At 44.2% G+C, this 13,130-nt stretch overlaps 1 long non-coding RNA gene across 1 annotated transcript; it reads right to left on the reverse strand.

Moving 5' to 3' along the window:
- Positions 1 to 2,806: 2,806 nt before the first annotated feature.
- On the reverse strand, positions 2,807 to 8,367 carry LOC144144968 (uncharacterized). Its single transcript, XR_013317387.1, has 3 exons — positions 8,334 to 8,367; positions 6,139 to 6,199; positions 2,807 to 3,101 (listed from the first exon to the last, which is right to left on the reverse strand). It is a non-coding gene; the product is annotated as an uncharacterized LOC144144968 (long non-coding RNA).
- Between the last annotated feature and the right edge of the window lie 4,763 nt (positions 8,368 to 13,130).

A 13,130-nucleotide genomic window follows, 5' to 3' on the forward strand; every position in this document is an offset into this window, starting at 1 on the left:
TTCAACTGATGTCGAGTGCAGCTGAAAGATGTAGCTTATACGGGCACTAGCCACCCATGATTGGCCGTAGGCGAGGGTTCGCATGATCCGGCTAGAGGCTTTACCTACCTAGCTGATGGCGATAGTTCTAGCCCGGATGTTCCCTCGCTTCGCTGGTTGGGCAAAGGAAGGCCGATGTCCTTCATGGAGCTCAATATTTATTACCATCTTCAACGGAATCGCTAACATTTCGGCAACGCAACCTTCAGATAAATTCAGTCTCTGTTACGGCCGCTGTTCCCAACGCACTACTACCCACTCCAACATTATCACGTACAGTCGGGCCGACAGATAGGACCAATTTTATCCACTGCACTAACCTAACACAGTAGCTAAACCTTCATTACCCTCCATTTCATCAGGTAAGGGTCAGGTTAAACCTGCGAAGTTGCTCCCCCCCCATAAGTTTAGGGTTCTCCTCGCATACCTGTGTCCCTTTAGGGAATGTGGAAAAGAGCAATGTGGAAAAGAGCAAGAGTGGTCATCTTGGAGTACGTTGTAGAGACTCTCCTGGATGCGAGCCTATCTTCGGTAGCACCACAACATTGTGTAAACATAAGCATAAACTGATGAAGGAAATTATTGATGCACATAAAATAGCAAAAAAAGGAAAGCACGTAAGCGTCCCTTCTGTCGCGCTATCAGAAAAAGAAATCACCTATCTAGACGGTGTGTAAGCACATGGCGGTAGTGATGTCGGGGCGGATTTGTTATTTTTTTTTCACATATATTATTAAATGCAGAGCATTTCAGTAACTCACGATGTCACCCGCGTTGACGTCCGTAGTCCGCACCCCTCCCTACTATATAAAAAAAATACTATCCGGCGCCCGGTTTCGATCCCTCGACCCTGCGGGCGGAACGCAATGTACATGGTGCTCTACCCAGTGCGCCACAAAGCCGACGCAGAATGGGACGCTACGAACGCGCCTTATATTGTTGACTCATTCAAATTACTGCTGACAAGCGCTCTCTCGTCAGCAGTTGCCACAAGTGCAACAACATTAACGTAACGCAAACTACTTAACGTCGTGCGCCCCCGGCATTGCTCTGCATTTGATCGTGCCCCTCGCGAGGGGGATGTTTCACTGCGTCTTCTCTCGGTCGCGGGACCCGTGGCGCCATCTGGCGGAGGCGCGGCACAACTCGTACCACTTTGAAAAGATGCGGCGCCAGCCAGCTGTGTGTGTGTTTGTGTTCCCTTGCGTCTTCTTCGGTGGCTTACTTTCGTGGGCGACCACGTTCCACAGCTACCGCCGAGGTCGACGCTTGATAGTCCATCGTAGTGACAACAGCTCGGCCATAAAGATGTGTGTCCTGTGGTGAGAATGGGTCCACTCATTACAATCGTTCCGAAAATTTTTCCACGACGCAAGCAGAAGCACCCCTGCCGCGGCAGAAGCGCTGGCGAGCGAGCGGGTAGCAGACGACAGCAACGTCGTCTGCGATCGTCTGCTGCTGCGATCGTCTACGGCTCTCTTCTGCTGCTAGCGCCGCGCGACCGTCAGCGGTGTTTGTCGCTGCCCGCGAACAATCGTCTCCGCGGCGTCATTTTGTGTCAATTTCTTCGTTGCCTTGATATCTGCTGTATTTATTTACCAGAGTTCACAGCAATAAACTTCAATTGTTAGTCAGCGCCTGTGTCGTCGTTGCTCGTCTTTCTTCGTCCTTGTTCGTAGTTTGCGCTGTTAATTCGAGATTATGGAGCACCAACTCGCCCAAGCATCAAGTTTAACCAGGAAGAGAATGAGCGCGGAGTAGATATCAAGAAAGGATATTTGTGTACACCTCAGTTTACACGGAAATGAAATTCAGCGCGTGTCCGCTGGAACGCAAACATGCATCTAAACATTACAGGAACTCCATGGCGCAACGTTGCTTAGAATTTGTTTTGTGAATGCGTGAGGCCTCCGGCGTAGACACGCGGGTTTCAGACATGCACTGCAGTCTGCATGATAAAATTGAGCCTGAAATTCCAGTAGTGCTAGTAACGTGAGTAGAAAGAAACCCTTCCCGCTGAATGTCCTGTTTGCTTGGTGACGACAATGCGGTGTGTACCGAGTCATTGTAACCGACCGAATAAAAAGATGTGACAATACAAGGACGTAGGTGATAGTTTTTCATTTCATCTCTTTTTATTTCCTTAAAGACCCCATGCATGGTACATCATAAGGGGTGGGTTAACTAAAAGTTACGCAAAACGATCGTTCGTCCAACAGCGAAATATCTCTAGTGAGGCTGTTTGGGAAGGTGGAGGGATGGTCGCGTTGGAGCACACGCGGCCAGGGTAGCAAATGCTATTACATTTGGTACATTGTACAACTTCTGAAGTTTGCTCTCAATTCGGTATCGTAGCCATGTACGAATTATCGTTTGCCAATGCATCACCTTCCTGCCAAAGCTTTGCTTTGTTTGTCTTTGATTGGATTCTCCTCCTTTAGTCGGACCTTCAACACGCACAATGTCTTAGTCACAAAGCTCAATGTGTTAGGGGATAGTGTTTATTCCGTGTCACTCAAAGCAGAAAACTTTGCAGCAAACAATCAAAACAGCTAAGCCCTAGCGAGAGAGTGTAAGGTGTGGCCTAACTTTAACACAAGACTAATTAAATGCATAAACGTGTGTGCACAAAGCGTAAAATATATCTAGAATGACGCACAAACATATGCCCAACCTCTCACCTGTTCTAGCCAGCCGCTGTTTAAATAACGCACCCAATATTAGTGAAAACAAAACAGACGCTTTATTACACTGTCTGAAGGAGCCATGCTGCAAGTTTCCACTAGCTATAGCCACATTCCTCAGTCGCATGGCAGCCGTGTTGTAAAGTCTCGGTATGCTTGGCTTCTTCTACGCGATCCAGCCCCTTATGGTGTCAGCCCAGCTAGTTGGCAGAAAACCGAGAAACATGTCCATCAGGCTGGTGGGAACCCAGCCAAGCAAGGCCCCGATCCAGGTACTAGGTAATAAAAGGTTGCCTATGCTGTCCATAACTCCATCGCCTTCCGCTCGACCTGATCGCTCCTCTTCCGTTGGCACTTGGATGCTGTGGCTGATCACTGCTGCACATTCAAGAAAAGAATTTGCAATGTACCTAATCCAAGAAAAGTCTTCTTTATTCATTTCATTACTTTTCGGTGATGCAGGGAGCAGGAGCTAGATTTGAACTTTACATTTGAACTTTGTAGTTACATTTGAACCAGCAATACAAAAATGGCGGTTGTACAAAAACTACAAAAGCTTGTACAATGAAGGTATCAACAAACAATAGGTTCTACAACGAGAAAAAGAAAAATATATCTACAACGACAAAAAGAAAAAAATATATGAATATCGTCTCGATAGAGTGCTGATTTTACAGTACCGCTTATATTATATTCGCAAACAATATGCATTCCCGCACAACAAGCCAAGTTAAATTGCTTAAAAAATATTGCGTGGTTATGTTGGTAAATGCTCTTTTGCTACAGCCAGAGAAAGGGCGATGATAAGACAAAATATTTAGGCTATATTCCCGAGCACCGAACCAGTATTATCTTGTAAGGATGAGCATGCCTTCCGTGGTGTTTAAGATTATTTCCTTATTTATGCGATTAAAAGCACGTAATGTGCCTTTGTCTCACCTTACCAGCCCCACCTAAACTCTGCACGTTTCCATGCCGCAAACGCCACTCTAATTAAACTGTTCGCTCTGCTAGGCGCTTGTCAAAGGCATTACAGTGCGAAGCGGCAGTAGGCAGCCCCATGGTGTATGCGGTGAAAATGACCTCTAAATGCCAAACACCATCAGTCGACCATTTTACCATCCGATGCTTCGTCTGCAATTTTATCGTTTGGTCACAGTTCTCCTTATCTTCAGCCCGTTCAAATTCTCTACGGGAAGGTACCCTTGTATGTAAACACCCAAACAAGCCTTCCGTGTTCTCATCCAGTTTACACACACTCATCACTTACCATGCGACAGAGAATATTTTCCAGTGACGTCGCGTAATGCCAACATAAAAATCTGGGTCCATAATTAAAAAGTGTTTGGCACTACCAGTTAACTAATTGCCGCCGCCCACACACAAGAATAAGGCAAGGAGCCCACTTAGGAGCAATGGGGAGAACTTAGCATTGCCGGACATACGCTTGAAAGTTGACCCCCCCCTCCTACCACAATTCTAGCGCATTAATTTTATATAACGCCACCATAGCACCGGGAAGGTTAATGATGGGTTTGCACGCAAGCAATGCTGAGGTATTTAGATATTCTTCTTTTATAGTAGCTATTGCATGTTGACAAGTAATTCGAGGTTCCCATCTAGAACAACAACCCTGAAATACTTTATTGTATATAAAGCGTGATTTGGTTTCTTTTACGGGGAAGCTTTTTATTCGAACTGCACGAAAACCAACGTTCTCCGACAATTGATGATCGTGGGTGTAGAGAAGGTTGATTGAAATTCAATGCTTTCTCTGGCTGAAAGCGAAAGTATTTAAAATTTAGAGTAAAAGTCCAAAATCGCTATTGGTACCGACTATGCCCTGGAGGAAACCCAACCTATACAATCGATTCCCACAAAGGCCCTTCACACGCCTCGAGAAAAAAACACCCTTAACATGGTCGGAATATAGCCTTGGTCCTTTGCGTTCTGAAGCCGACGTGTATCTAATTACAACGTTCCCACACTGCTGAAACAGTTTAGATATTTGAGTTTGAATTTGACTGAGGTTGCACGGGAGAAAGGTTGGGGTTTTAATAACTTTTTTCTTATAAAAGGCTTTGTTTTTTCTTCAGGTCATTCAAAGTTTACATTTTCCTTTACTGGCTTGCCGACGCTATTCTAAAATTAGGCCTCATGTAGCGGCTTCTCATCCCAGGTGAATTGCTTCTATTCTCGCCTGGCACCTGAAAAGTCAGACTGGAGGCTGGATCCGTTGCATCAAATTAATACGACAGCCAATTGCCCTGGACAAAAGTGCGCGTTCATTCTCATCGCAGACATTGCCACACAGTGTATTCACCAGCCTGATGTTACTCATATTTGTAAGCCTACCGACTTCGCCCACCCGGGAATTCTGACTTGCTATACTAATTTTTATTGCTAGCTTTCTCACCTGCTTAACTTCTTTTTCTTTCCGCGCCGCCCTCACGTGTTATTATTGAACGCTATGCTAATTATTGGAACTATATTTTTTGTTAATTATCAATTGCTGCGCCAAATAGGCATGGGTAATCCGGACACTCTCAAGCTACATTATTTAGTTCTGCTTTACGAATTCAGATTTTCGGTGTTCTCTTCGAAGTGTAACGTTTCCAGAAAAGCAAGTCCATTATTCTTGGCGTATCTGTGCAGCCAAACAAAGATTAGTATAGCATTTAAAAATTATAACTTTTTTACCTTAACTGGGCCATTGTTAACTCTTCTCCTAAATTTTCTACAAGTTTTTCTCAGGTCTGTGATTGCGATGAAGCAATGAGTGTTCCCAATATTCTTGTTTGATTCAGCATTTTCATGTAAGATCTTAGAAAAATGGCAAGGTGAGCCCTTAGTGCAAGTAAATATTGTTACCCGCGCAAAAAGGCAAATAGCAAACGCTTGATTTATAACTGAAAATGTTTGCAACCGGCAATACGTACTGCTACAAACAGCCGAAAGACTGCAATTATACTACGGAATAAAAGCTCCCCAGCTGAATGAGACCATGAAAAACATACCTTCACAGTAGAATATATTTATTACGCTATCTGTTTTTATGCAATCACAGTTAGATTAGCCCACGCTACCTCCGAAGACTGTTAGGAATATTAAAGCTGCGCATTTTTTACGCCATTCACAGATGTTTTTACACAACTCTGTTCGGGTAGGTAATGCAAGCTGCAATGTTCCCCGCCACTCATTTTCAATATCAAACGAAATGCAGCAATTAAAATGAGCCTAATGTAACATGCAGAGGTATGCTTGTGTTGTCTAAAATTTCGCAGTCCGAATGTGAAGTTCAACCAAGTCTCTGTCACTCAAAAGTAAGAATAACATGTCTTCATACTTGCTAAATAGGTCTTTGTTTGAACATTAGTTTTACAAAAAAAAACTGATTTCGAGGATACCAACTTACCACAAAACAGCCAAGATAAGGCGAGAATGAAAAGTGCCGCACTGAAGTTCATTTCTGGCTTCTGCGGCAGAAAAGTTGGGATGAATACTTTATAAGCACCTAGAAGCAGTGCTTTACTATAAAAATATCCTATGCAATTAGCACAGAATATATGGACGACTCCCGTTTTTTGGATATTCTTAAAATAAGATGTAAATTGTTGTATATCGCGTAAGCGTCGGAAATAGTTGATTTCATTGTTAATGTCAAAGGGAGTCATCGATGTATTGTGGCTGAACCATAACATGTGAACGCCAGCTTACTGCATCTCTTCATAGAAATGTACAGTTTTTGAGGCCTTCCGCGAAAAAATTTTGCGAATGTTGATAAACGTCAATTTTCTGGCACTGACGCGTGGTTACACGCAGGTGAAACCCTCTGCTAAGGTTTAGGTTTTTCTCACTACTGCACTACTTAACCAGTTCTGCCACGCCGCAGTAAACATAGTGGAGCATCATTCAGGAATACGTAATGTTATAGTCAATTCCCCTACTAAAACGTAAGCGACAAAGAACGTGGCAACGAAAAATTTCGAACGCGCACATCCTGGTTTGGGTTCTGGACATCTGTTCTGAGCAATTGCGTTGCCAATCTCAAATGTGCAACATATAAAATCAGTGCATAATTCCTGACATTTTTCGTACAACAGCGCAATTCTCCGACGAGTCATTGAGAGAATGTAATTGTTTCAGACGTAATCGAGTAAAATACGTGGAGCTTTGCAACATTGTGAACTAAGAAAGGAATCTTCATCCGAGACTGCCCCGATAAACCTCAGATATCGCTTCGGACAGGGATAGAGGACGCCTGGTGACATACAGGGGCATAGCTGCCCACTTCCCACTAGGCCGAGCCAGGTGCCCGATGGCACATGTTACATTATATTGTACAGTGCACAATAAAGCTGTGGATTGTATATCGTACAATAAATCGTTCATAGTACATTATATCTGTACGAGGCGTCTACTTTCGAGTAACACCTTCCTTAACCCCGGGACATATAGTCGCCTCAAGCCTGAGCTCTAAGACCAGTAGCGTAAATAGTGCTCCGCGAGGGCCAGCCTCTAACATATTTTATGCGAATTTCCTATGAAAGCCACCTATACTTGGTTATGAATGGTTAAATCGATTTCACAGATGCGTGAACTGACGCGCTTATCTCTGACCGTGAGAGTAAACTAACTTACTCCAAATGGCTGAACATGTCACCAGGGCTAAAGGGCACTTGAATGCCATTTAAAAATTAGATGAAGACTCCCTACCATTTCCGTCTGAAATAAAGTTTCCCGCACTTTCTCCCTCATCCGTGTACGTGATGAGAGTGCACCACATCTAGGCATTTTCCAACGTTGCCCAAATGATAGTCCCAAAAACCCAGTCTCCTTAAAAAGCAATTTGATCCGGATTGGCAAGTTTATTCACATAAACTAGTAGGTGCACGTATTTAGTGTTGTAAAAAAATGCCATTTGAACACCAGGCAATTTTACGCAGGTGATGATGTCGTGGTAAGCAAAGTTACCCTAATTACTTCTTTAAACCGTCAACGATATATTTTGAAAAGCGCAAGAGCACTTTCAATATTGAGCGTCTATTTTAGTGTATTGCAGTTTCTCATCGCTTGCCTGTGTACTTCTACGGTAATAATTGGGAGTGCATTCCTGAAATACATAGGAAAGGAAATCTATTTATCGCATTGACAGAATAGGGCTCCAGAAGAGTCGCTGTGAATATTACAAGGGTACTTTCCTATGCATTTTCGCAAGCCCAAAAGTATGCCTTTGTCCTGTTCACACCATCACTATTCACATTCACTCCGCGGCATGACCTTGACGTGCATAAGGTTATTGAAAACATTTCACATCACGTTCCCGCCACACAGGATTTTCTGATATGTCTACTGTAATGTAATGCTAAAAAAAGCAACTAGCCAAACGTAATGCGTTCCGGTCACAGAAAATCATTTATCTAATGATTGAATCATCTTAATTTTTCCCGTACAATTATGGAAATATTTTGTTGACAAATTGAATACATCGCTTTTTGATATTACCCCGGTTGTAAATGACGCACAATATAGGGCATGCAGAGAGTTAGCTGTATCAAACTTGGGCCACCGTGAGCACCAAAAAAGCAGACTTAGATGTGCAATACTTACCGTCCTTCTGACTGATGATTTCAAGATTGTAGACTGAAGCTATAAATGCACGTAATTTTTCTGTGAAGCATACACTGGCGTTTTATAGATCAGAAGCCGTCCTAAACAAGCAAAAAACGTAAAAAATGATTTCATTCAGCAGCCACCCACTTCCTTTGGAGTTTCAAGGATGACGTCACTGAAAGAAAACTTGTCCACCAGTTATCCCGTATTTATTGCGGAGAACCGGAAAACATGGCGCCTGCTACGACGTATGTGAGTGAGACCAGAAACAAAATATAAACTGCTTAAATTGAGAAATAAGTCATCCTTTTTAATGCCGTGCTATGCATCCGCTCATGTCTAGAACGACGGCCCTAGAACAAAATCGAACAATCCGCATCCTGCGCAGAGAGCGCGCATGTTATCCCCACGTGTGCTCTATGATGTAAGCAAGGGTCGCTGATTCTTACGCGCCAAAAAACCAACATGGTTGCTTATCGTGCCTGCATCGGCGGTTGTATAGGCCAATAAATTATTCAATAGAAATTACTTTTCCTTAAAAAACAGGACGCGAAAAATGCATTCAAAATGCGAAAAAGTACAAAAATTATACCAGCCTCTACAATTCACATAAACGTGGCTAACTCAAAGAATTTATTGCTATGCCTGCCAGAGAAGTCGTCACTTGTAAGAAAATCCCACTTCGCATCAGCATTTTACAGCAAACCACATGGCATTTTGGCTATATGAAAATTTGGTTGCCTTTTATGCACAGCTTCAGGTCAGTTGATAACTGGTTCAGGGGTCGCTTCTCTGGTCGCTTCAATAAAACTAATCAGGTAGCTATGCCTTGAAATTAAACTGTTGTAATTGAAAGGCGATCAGACAACACGTAATGCATTCTCCGTGGCTCCTGACGCCGAACACCATGACCGGATTAAAACCGCTGAATTACAGTGAACTCACAGCTGCAGCAACACAGCGTTATTCATGTCTGGAATAAGTGCTCTCCACATAGCGTCACCACAAAAATATTCGTAGTAGTACGTATATAAGTCCAGCGTACCATCTCAGTCTGCTGCGAATTTTTTGGGGGACTGTAGAGACAAAAACACAGCAGTCGTACAGCCATTACCTCCCGGTCGTTAGGATGCACGCAGGGCTTGTAGACCGGCACAAATCACTTAGCTCAACGCTTTGAACGTGTCGTTTTTATATTTAGAAGAGTACATTTGCTATCTAAGTTTAAATAAAGACATCGCTTAACATGCTCGTACCAAAGGATACGACTGAGCTTTGTTCACGTCCGTGAGAAGTGAACATGTGCAAGATTGACGCGAGTAAACATTGTTCAGAGTGAAGCACTGGTCAGAAATGCATGAAAGCTGGAAGTTACATTATTGGCGAGTTTTAGCTGACCGTTTTTCACGGTCCGCTTCGCGCCGATAGCAACCGGGAGTGCCATTGCGCTTGCGTGGCGCGTAAGGCCACGAACGTTATTAGCTTCGGTTGCTCTGAGTGGGCCGCCGATACTGGAGCGGACCACCGAAAACGGTTAGCTCAAAATCTCTATAGATTCGATATTGTTTGTTCACCAGGAATAATGTGTTTGGAGAAAGTTTTACCTTGTATTGCTAACGAAATTTTAATAAGATCAATGCGAATAAACTTTATAAACTTTGTGGGCTGGACAAGCAAAATTAACAACTGCTTTGGGAGAGCGGCCAGTGCAGGAGCATGAACGGGACCAAACATTTCTTCTGGAAATTGCAAGCACTGCGCAAAAGCAAACAAAAAGAGCTATTGCTGTGAACCTGGGAAGCACGCTATATCTTTTCCAAACTATTGAAATTTCAGAGCTCGATCGCTGTAGGCCCCTATGCGATTGCGCATTTCAGTACCTCATGTAAAAAGTGCAATTCTTCACATAATTCTGCACTTTTGCGCTTGCCTGCACACAGGATGCCTTTCTGTATAGATTATCTACTCCTATTTTATAGATATTTTTGCGGTATACAGTACACCGTATCTTGCCGCGGTTGTAGCCTCAAATGCATATTACAGTTTCGAGAACATCTCGGGTGCGTTTGCTTTCGCAGGATGTGGTACAATGCAAGCTTTCAAGTAAATTGGAAGCCTGCAAGAAAAAAGGATACAATCAAATTTTGTCGCCTAAACAACTCAAAGACACAGCCTACCTTTTCATGTCCCTAAACTTTGCCCATTGCTATTTTAAATAAATACGTTTATGCAGAAAACATCGAGATTGAAGATAGCGGTTGGCAGAGCCTATATGTAATAAACAATTGAGTGTGGTCAAAACTATCATGACAATCTTCTATTGTGCCTGTGACGTGCAATTATTATTCAAGAAAAAGCAATTGCGCATTTTAAATGCTGGGGCCCTCACTGTTTCATTGGAGTATTTTACTGGTTAAGACACCTTTCGTATTTAGTAAGTCATCATCACCAGCCTATCTACGCCCACTGCAGGGCAAAGGCCTCTCCCATTATTCTCCAATTATCTCGGTCCTGTGCCAACTGTGACCAATTTATCCCCGCAAACTTCTTGATCTCATCTGCCCATCTAACTTTCGGCCGCCCCCTACCACGCTTGCCTTCTCTAGGGATCCACTCTGTTACTCTTAATGACCAGCGGTTATCTTGCCTTCGCATTACATGCCCTGCCCACGTCCATTTCTTCTTCTTAATTTCTACTAATATGTTTTAACACCAGTTTGCTCCCTGACCCACTCTGCTCTCCTCTTGTCCCTTAATGTTACACCTATCATTTTCCGCTCCATTGCCCGCTGAGTCGTTCTCAATTTAAGTTGAACCCTCTTAGTGAGCCTCCAAGTTTCTGCCCCGTAGGTGAGTACCGGTAAGATGCAGCTGTCATACACTTTCTCCTTCAGCGACAATGGTAGGCTGCTATTTATTATCTGAGAATGTCTGCCATATGCACCCCACCCCATTCTGATCCTTCTAATTATCTCTGCCTCATGGTTGGGATGCAGCGATGGCGTAGAGGCCGAACACCCGACTCGCGTGCAGAAAGACTGTGGTTCGAATCCCGGTGCCGGACAATTCCTACCGGATTAAAAAAAAAAGATAACAAATCCGCGTATTGATGAAATTGCACAAAGGCGCTTGGGGTGCGGCCTGACCCCGGCGACCATTGCCGGTAATGCACTCCCTCACCAGAGCAGGATTGGCCACCCTGGAGTAGTAACGGCCACAACCTCCCATGAATACGCCAATTAACCCTCGGCCCTCAGTCCCCAGCGGCTGCGAAGCAACTGACCACGGCGGCTGTCAGACCTGTGACGCAGCAGAGGGTGCTAAGAATCCCTGGATCCGGACAGGCCGCCAATGGAATCTGAACCTGGCAACGTTTAACGCGCGAACCTTATCTAGCGAAGCAAGTCTCGAGGTGTTGTTCGAGGAATTAGAGGAATAGGGCTTAGCGAGGCTAGGAGGGCAGGCGAAGCCTTTACGGTGCTGAAAAATGGACACGTCCTATGTTACCGTGGTCTAGAGGACATAAGAGAACTGGGAGTGGGATTTCTAGTCAATAAAAGCATAGCTGGCAACATAGACGAATACTATATATAGCATTAACGAAAGGGCAGCAGGTCTTGTATTTAGGCTCAATAAGAGGTACAAGCTCGAGGTGGTGCAGGGCTACGCGCCCACATCCAGCCACGACGACCAAGTAGTGGAACGCCTCTATGAAGATGTGGAATCGGCAATGGCTAAAGTAAAAACACAGTATACCGTAGTTATGGGGGACTTCAATGCTAAAGTAGGCAAGACTCGGGCTGGAGACAAGGCAGTTGGGAACTATGGTCTGGGCTGTAGAAATAGCAGGGGGGACCTACTAGTTGAGTTTGCAGAACGGAATAACCTACGCATAATGAATACCTTCTTCTGTAAAGGGGAGAGTCGGAAATGGACCTGGAGGATCCCGAATGGGGAGCTAAAAATGAAATAGACTTCATAATATGCGATAACCCTGGCGTCGTGCAGGATATGGAAGTGCTCGGAAGGGTAAGGTGTAGTGACCACCGTATGGCAAAATCTCGAATTAGGCTATATTTGAGGAGGGACCGCAACAAGCTACTACGAAAGAAGCCGATAAATGAGCTAACAGTGAGACGTAAAGTAGAAGAATTCAGGATCGCGCTGCAGAACCGATATTCCGCCCTTAACAAGGAAGCCGAGCTTACGACACAGGAAGCCAGCGACAACCTTACACGCATTATCACGGAGTGTGCAGTAGAAGTCGGGGGCACTATGGCTAGACAGGATACTGCTAAACTTTCACAGGAGACGAAAGATCTAATCAGGAAACGGCAAACCATGAGAATCTCTACCGCAGCTGACAGAATAGAACTAGCCGAGCTCTCGAAGTTAATCAATAAGCATAAGACAGCTGACATACGGAAGTATAATATGGAGAGGATCGAATACGCTGTAAAGAACGGAGGTAGCCTGAAAGCAGTGAAGAGACGTCTTGGCGTGGAGAAAAATCAGATGTATGCACCTAAGGATAAGCGAGGCAATGTCATCACAAATAGGAATAAAATAGTCACAGTGGCCGAGGAGTTCTATAGGGATCTGTACAGTAGCCGTTACATACAGGATAATGCCGAACGAGACAGTAATTCGGAGGAGATAGACATCCCACCAGTAACGACCGGAAAAGTAAGAAAGGCTTTGAAAGAAATGAAAGGGGGCAAAGCACCTGATGAGGATCAGATAACAGCAGACCTCTTGAAGGATGGCGGAGAAATTGTACTTGAAAAACTGGCA

Source organism: Haemaphysalis longicornis, unplaced genomic scaffold (assembly GCF_048455015.1).
Source record: "Haemaphysalis longicornis isolate Haplotype H1 unplaced genomic scaffold, Haemaphysalis longicornis Haplotype H1 scaffold_7, whole genome shotgun sequence".
Taxonomy (NCBI): Eukaryota; Metazoa; Arthropoda; class Arachnida; order Ixodida; family Ixodidae; genus Haemaphysalis; species Haemaphysalis longicornis.